The following is a 7,363-nucleotide window of genomic DNA, read 5'->3' as shown; positions in this document are numbered from 1 at the left end:
TCAGAATTGACCTCAAAATGGTCTTCATCTTCAGACACATCCTCCTCTATTTCACTGTCATGATCAAAAATGTGTGCCAGAGCCTCCAGGGCTGTCACCCTTTTACTTCTGCTGTTCATTTTGTAAAGCTTTAACAGATGTATACACTGAACAGGCATAACATTATGACCACTGACAGGTGAAGTGAATAACACTGATGATCTCCTCATCATGGCACCTGTTAGTGGGTGGGATATATTAGGCAGCAAGTGAACATTTTGTCCTCAAAGTTGATGTGTTAGAAGCAGAAAAAATGGACAAGTGTAAGGATTTGAGTTCGACAAGGGCCAAATTGTGATGGCTAGATAACTGGATCAGAGCATCTCCAAAACTGCAGCTCTTGTGAGGTGTTCCCAGTCTGCAGTGGTCAGTGTCTATCAAAAGTGGTCCAAGGAAGGAACAGTGGTGAACCAGAGACAGGGTCATGGGTGGCGAAGACTCATTGATGCACAAGACTGGCCCGTGTGATCCGATCCAACAGATGAGCTACTGTTGCTCAAATTGCTATGGGGAAGAAGACAAGCTGGGTACCACAGCACACCTTTCCGGGATCTAGTGGAGTCCATGCTTCATTATGTTATGTCTGATAGGTGTATCATATGTACCTGCAGAGTGTAATGTTGGTAGGACTCCCATGCAGAGAATCTTTATATGTTTTGCCCCTCCCCTGCCAAGTTTGCCGACAGGAACAGAAAAGGTTCCCATCAAAAGTCATGACAACACCTGCGTTCTCACACTTTATAGAAGAGGTCAAGAGAATAGGGAGTGTGTGTGTGTGTGAGAGAGTGACTGGGGTGAAATATGTCTCACAGTTGCAAAGAAACAAATAGTATTTGACACTTCTGACCCCATTAAGCGTTCACTTTGGCTGCTGGGTCAAACTGACCCAACAGTATATAAACATGGGGGGAGTTGCAAATATGTGAAATAAACCGTTTTTGTTTTATATGTTGGTTACACTAATTAATTAACAAGGCACATACGTTGCATTTTTAAAGGCTTTGAGTGGGTAGGCCTTGAAGGTGTGATAATACAAAAAGCCTATAGGTAATACTCTCAAACAAAGCATTGAATGGGAGAAAGTTCCCTGGAGTTGACCCCCAACAGCTAGTTCACAGTTCCTGATCACTGTCTTATTTTGATCACCATTTGGTGGTGAGAGCTGGGATATGTAAATAATTAATCAAAGAGCAATGTATATTATAATAGATTTTAGAGTGACTGTAAAATATGTTTTCCTACATATTTTTTTACTGCAAAATGGGTCAATTTGACCCGCAACATTACAGGAGGGTTAATATATTTATATTACACAACTATATCAATTCAGGGATAAGTTTTGTATGATAGTCAGCATTCATTGTGTAGTTTTACTATTTTATTCATTAATGCCCCCTACACACACATGTAACACAAACACACCTGAATCTAATCCTCAGTGTAACACATCAGAGTAATACCCTATAATAATCCGTCGTCTGAAACTCATCAGTTTGTCCATTTTACTCAGGAACAGGTTCTAACCTTCTGTTCCACATCTTGAGGTTTTCTGGCCACATTTTAGCTAATACCTGTTTTACTCAGTACCGAGTAACCCCAAAAGGTGTTGAGCTATTTATAAATTTCTCATTTTGTATTATTTCAATTGGCTAATATGACAGACACTAGCAGTAAAGCATGAGCTTTCAATAGTTAACATTCATCTCAAATTTCCAAGTCTTCCCTTTTTTTATAGATAACCTTGTGAAGTACACAACAACAGTGAGAAACATGGGAAAGAAAGATTTTTAATACTGGAAATTATTTATTTACAATATCTAGCAGGAAAAGAAATTAACTAGAAAAGAAATCAAAAATCAATCAATTTTTTTTTCTCCCCTTCACCATGTGGGGAGTGTGGCGAGAGAAATAAAATTCAAACAATGGCAAAAAAGAGGCAACTTTAAATGAAAACATTGTTAACTTTAAATAAAAGAAATAACTTTAAAAAGAGCTCATTTTAAATATAAAGAGTGAATGTGAAAGAGTTGAATAAATCGGGTTTAAATAAAAAAGAGAGAGTGATGTCCTTATTGGTAAAGTTACATGTTGCCATTAGCCCTGAGTTTCACTTGGAGTCTACAGTGAGTTATAATTTCTAGTTTTCAGGTTAAATGTCATTTCAAAACGATAAACAGACACCGTGTAATTAGGTGTTAATGCTATAATGATGTGATCGATGGGGTAATAATGACCACATCCCATCTCACTTCCTGAGTAGTTTGAGCTGCGAGTTAAAATTCACATCTGCTCATCTACAGCCATGGACCATCTCCAGTGTGTAGAACTCACACACACACACACACACACACACCTAGAGAGAAAGGACATCTGTGTGAGAATGCTGTTTATTGATTGCAGCTCAGCATTTAACATCACTATTCATGCTGAGCTCCTCATGAAGCTCAGAGATCTGGGGATTAACATCACCATGTGGAGCTGGCCACAGGCTTCCTTATGGGCAGACCCCTTAAGACACGGCGCCCCCATGTATGTGTGTATGTGGTGTTTGTGTGTGTGTGTATGTGTGTGTTGCATCTGTCTGCATAGTTAAATAATAATGATGTCTGCATAAAACTTTTGGTATTTTTTTTTAGACATCTCTTTTAATAAAAGAAGTTGACTTATTTGAAGTTGAATTCTATTTTTAAATTAAATTTTTTTTTTGTTTAAGTTCCCTTTTTTAAATTTAAAGCTGTCTTTTTTTTTCAGATGCCTAGAGCTCAAGAGCAGTAGATCCTGTATTTATGCTGATACAGTCAACATCATTATTTTGTGACACAATACGTGCTTCTGAGGGCGAGTTGGTACTTGTTTTCTGGGCAAATTAGAATAAAAGAGACAGAAGGAAGGTTCTTCTATTCACTCATACGCACTATTCCAGGAAGAAAGCAGTAGGAGGAACATGGGAAAGCCCCAAAATTGCTTCCTCCTCTTAAGGGAAATGCTTATCTCACTTCATTATTACTGTTTCACAACATCTCACATCATAACAGAAGTATAGGGGCATCAGGAGGGGCAGTGTAACATGACACCTTAAACAAGGTAATTGTTTTGTCATTATTTTTGTCATTCTCATTATTACTCATTCAGTTTCCTGTCACTACAGAAAGGGTGGAGACTCAAACCTGTTTCTGTACATGAAAGCAGAGAAACCACCTGTTATTGTTCACCTCATGTGTATGGTGAATGATAGTCAGTCAGCAGAGCAGTCTCACCCTCAATGGCCACAAGGTGGCGATACAGTGAGCAAAACAATAAAATGTACAAAAATTGCTTTTATTTAGGATGAACAAAAATATTTTTCTCCAATTTCATTTGTGTCATGAAAATTTTTACAACATTTTGAATTTATTTTAAAAACTTAATTTGTTCAACCTAAAATTCTGTGCATGTAAATTATTTCATCAGTGTTTTATGAAGTATTCAGTGTGGGTAAAATCAAACCCTGAATCCTAGTCTAGTTGACTGTAGGGCTTCTCTCTACCTCTCAGCAGACAGAGGACATTGCTCTGCCTTTTTTGATGACTTTATATTTGCTTACCTTAAAATAGAAGAAAATAGCATGTAGGTGAATAACAGGTTGGAAAATGGCAACAATAATCTAGGATGTAATTTCTGTGGGATAAGACTGATAATACCACAGAGGCTCAGCTACAGCAACAAGTAGAAAGAGCGAGAGCTGAGCTGGTGGATTGGTGTGACCTTGACAATCTGTCTCTTAATGGTGTTAAGACAAAAGTGTTGAATGTGGACTTTATGAAAACCAGTTTCACCACTCAACAGTGCACATCCATCAGTCTCCTGTAGAGGCAGTATTGAACCACACAGTTCTCAAAGCACTCACATACCAGCTGTTTCACTGTCTCCTGCAGCAGGTAGTGAAGACAGTGAAGAATATCATGGTGTCTCTCTGACTCCAATACACCACATCCTACACAAACAACAAACAACCTCCTCCACGTTGTCTCCATGACATCTGACAAAAGATCCCAAAATGTTCATGCCAAGCTCTAAACCCTTAGTGATAAACTGCCTAATCAGCCACTTCCATCAGCTTTAACAGGAAACGACCCCATCAGCACACACTAGCCATGTTTATCTCTCAGCAAATCGTTCCTGTATCTTACGTTTTTTCTTGTGCTATTAATAGGAATGCTATTATTCCTGGCCCACCTCCAATAGCATTACCTCTCACACAGGTACAGCACAATAGTCACTTTATTCCTGAGCTCCAGGAATTTTATGCTGCTGGTTCCTGGTGAAAAGAGTCTACTCTACTCCTACTTGTCATACGATGTCTTCTGATAGCGTACACACTGTACAACTCTGGAAAAAAATAAGAGACGACTGCCCAATCTGCAGATTTGAACCCTATTGAAAACCTCTGGAATGTCATCACGAGGAAGATGGATGGTCACAAACCATCAAGCAAAGCTGAGCTGTTTGCTTTTTTGCAAAAAGAGTGGTATAAAGTTCCCCAACAGCAATGTGAAAAACTGGTGGAGAGCATGGAGCCAAAACGCATGCAAATCGGGGTTATTCCACCAAATACTGATTTCTTAATGTTATTTAGCCAAAGCATTAACACAATTTGTTTACAAATGATTTGCATTTTTTTTATTTGGGTTATTAAAGCTCTGCAAATACTGCAAATAATAATCTTGGGTTATTTTGATGTGTTTCCTTTAAATATACACTCTAAATAACAATAGTTATATTTTAAATTTAGGAGAAATATTGTCAGCAGTTCACAAAAAAGTGAAACAAAACTGTTCATCTCACCATTACATGTACCTGTAAGAAAAAAACATAATAAACTGATTATTTTGCAGTGGTCTTTTATTTTTTTCTCCAGAGCTGTATGTTCACACAACAGTATGTTTTGTACTGACATTGAGATATATCAGATATTTACTGTAATGTTCTTTTTTTTGGATAAAACATACATGACAAGTCATATGATTAAGAAAGAAAGCAGAACCTTTAGAGGGTATCATTTCCTCATGAAAATGCTCATTAATCAAAATGGTTTAAAAGAATTGTTCCCACATTAGAGGCTGAACTCTGTGGTTATGCATTTGGTATGAAAATGTTCTGAATTAAAAATGGAAAAAATGGATTAAGATTAATACACAGATGGAGACACTGTAGATGACTAGAATGGCAGCCCTAGGTCTAGGCATTCTCCAAGCTCTTTCACTGCAGCACACATCTCTTCAGTTTCAGTTTCTGCATGTGTGTGGCTATTAACTGTACCATAACATGATCTGAATTTCCTGCAGGTGCTCCAGGTTCTAACAGTACCATGCTGTAGCTATGACCTAGAGTTTCCCTTGTCACTCTTTGGATAGAAATGATCTGTGTATAGTTTGGCTGTTCCTTGGAAATAGCCTAGTATAGAGATTGGTTAATGTGGTCAGAGAGCAGGACGTGATTGAAATGTGGTGTGCAAAGCAGCAACTGAGTGAATGTGTAAGACAGCTAGCATGTAAATAGTTTTAATATGGGTGGTGCTATAGACATGGATGTATATTGAATGAGTGTTTGAGTGTGTTTGAGTTCAATACATTTCAGTTCACACAGTAGTGTGTGTGTGTGTGTGTGTCTGTGACTGCTCAGTTCTGGGTGTTGAGGATTCTGATGGCTCCGGGAAAGAAACTGTTAGACAGTCTGGTTGTGAGGGCCCGAATGCTTTGGTACCTTTTTCTAGATGGCATGAGGGTTGTGTGTGTGTGTGTGTGTGAGGGGTGTGTGGGTTTATCCACAGTGCTGTTGGCTTTGCAGATGCAGTGTGTGGTGTAAATGTCTGTGTCAGGATGCTGCTGGGCCTTCTTACTGATGGAGCTGGTGTTGAGTGTTCAGTTGAAGTTCTTTGCCAGATGAACACCAATGAATTTAATGCTCTTGATGATCTCCACAGAGGATCCATCAATGTTCAGTGGAGGATAGCCATTCTGTGCTCTCCTAAAGTTTTGCATTTCTTTAGTTTTGTCTACATTCAGGCTGTAAGCTGTTGCACCTCCTCTCTGTTTGCTGACTGATTCTTGCTGATGAGACCCACCAAGCTCATGTCATTGGCAAACTTGAAAACTTATAGGCTGAGCATTGCTGCACAGTCGTGAGACAGCAAAGTGAACAGGATTGGTCTGTGGCTGGAGATGCTGTTGCCGATCCGAACTGACTGAGGTCTACTAGTCAGGAGGTCTAGGATCCTGTTGCAGAGGCAGGTCTTCAGGCCCAACAGGCTCAGCTCAGGTACTGAGGGATGATTGTGTTGAATGCTAAACTAAAGTCTATGAACAGCATTCATAGGTATGTGTCCTTATTGTGCAGGTGGGTGAGGACCAGATGGAGGGTCGTGGCAGTGGCATTGTCCAAGGAGCATTTTGGAGGATACCCAAACTGCAGGGAGTCCAGTGAGGGTGGTAGCTGGGTCCTGATGTGCCTCATGATGAGCCTCTCGAAGCACTTCATCAAGATTTCTTTCTTTCTTTCTTTCTTTCTTTCTTTCTTTCTTTCTTTCTTTCTTTCTTTCTTTCTTTCTTTCTTTCTTTCTTTCTTTCTTTATTTCTATATAAATTACAGAAGTGGACCTTCTCCTTTTAAACCAAGGTGAAAATTAGCAGCTATGCAAAGTCAACTGGTAAAAGAAAAACAGAAGTTATAAAGAGAATCATTTCCTCATTGAAAAAAGCTCAATAATCAAAAGTTTTTTTCTGACATTGGGGTGGAATCAGATCTGATGGTTTAAGTCTGACTTTATGTCCAAAGTCAATATTTACCAGCAGAACATTAGGTACATTCAGAGATATGTTAGGCAGCTGGTTGATTTCTGGACTGTGTGACACTGAGATAAAATCGCCTGTGTAGTGACTCAGAGATGAGATTATATTTAATCGTCAGATGACACAAACAAGACATTTCTGACATAACTTCTGCTCACTGGATATTATTATTATTTGTTTTGTACTTTTATTACAGTTCCTTAAAACTTCAAACTTCATGTAAAGTCTTTTTACTTTTGCAGCAGAATTCTGCAAAATGCAGTAAAATGTAAAGGTGATCTGTTCCTGTGGCAGGATGTGGGGGATGAGGACTGTTGGTTTGTTAGTTTTCATGCTTGATGGCAGACATTTTGTGGTTTCCTTTTTGTAGTTAAAAGTTAGAGCTGAAATAAACTAGTCCAGCTGTGTGGGAGTTTTTGGTTCCACTGATGTGTTACTGGTTTCAAACAAGCAATAAACAGCTTGTACAAAGTACAAAGAAACAAATGTCAGCTTAA

Source organism: Hemibagrus wyckioides, linkage group LG17 (assembly GCF_019097595.1).
Source record: "Hemibagrus wyckioides isolate EC202008001 linkage group LG17, SWU_Hwy_1.0, whole genome shotgun sequence".
Lineage (NCBI taxonomy): Eukaryota > Metazoa > Chordata > Actinopteri > Siluriformes > Bagridae > Hemibagrus > Hemibagrus wyckioides.
Note: the sequence above shows the minus strand (reverse complement) of the source record.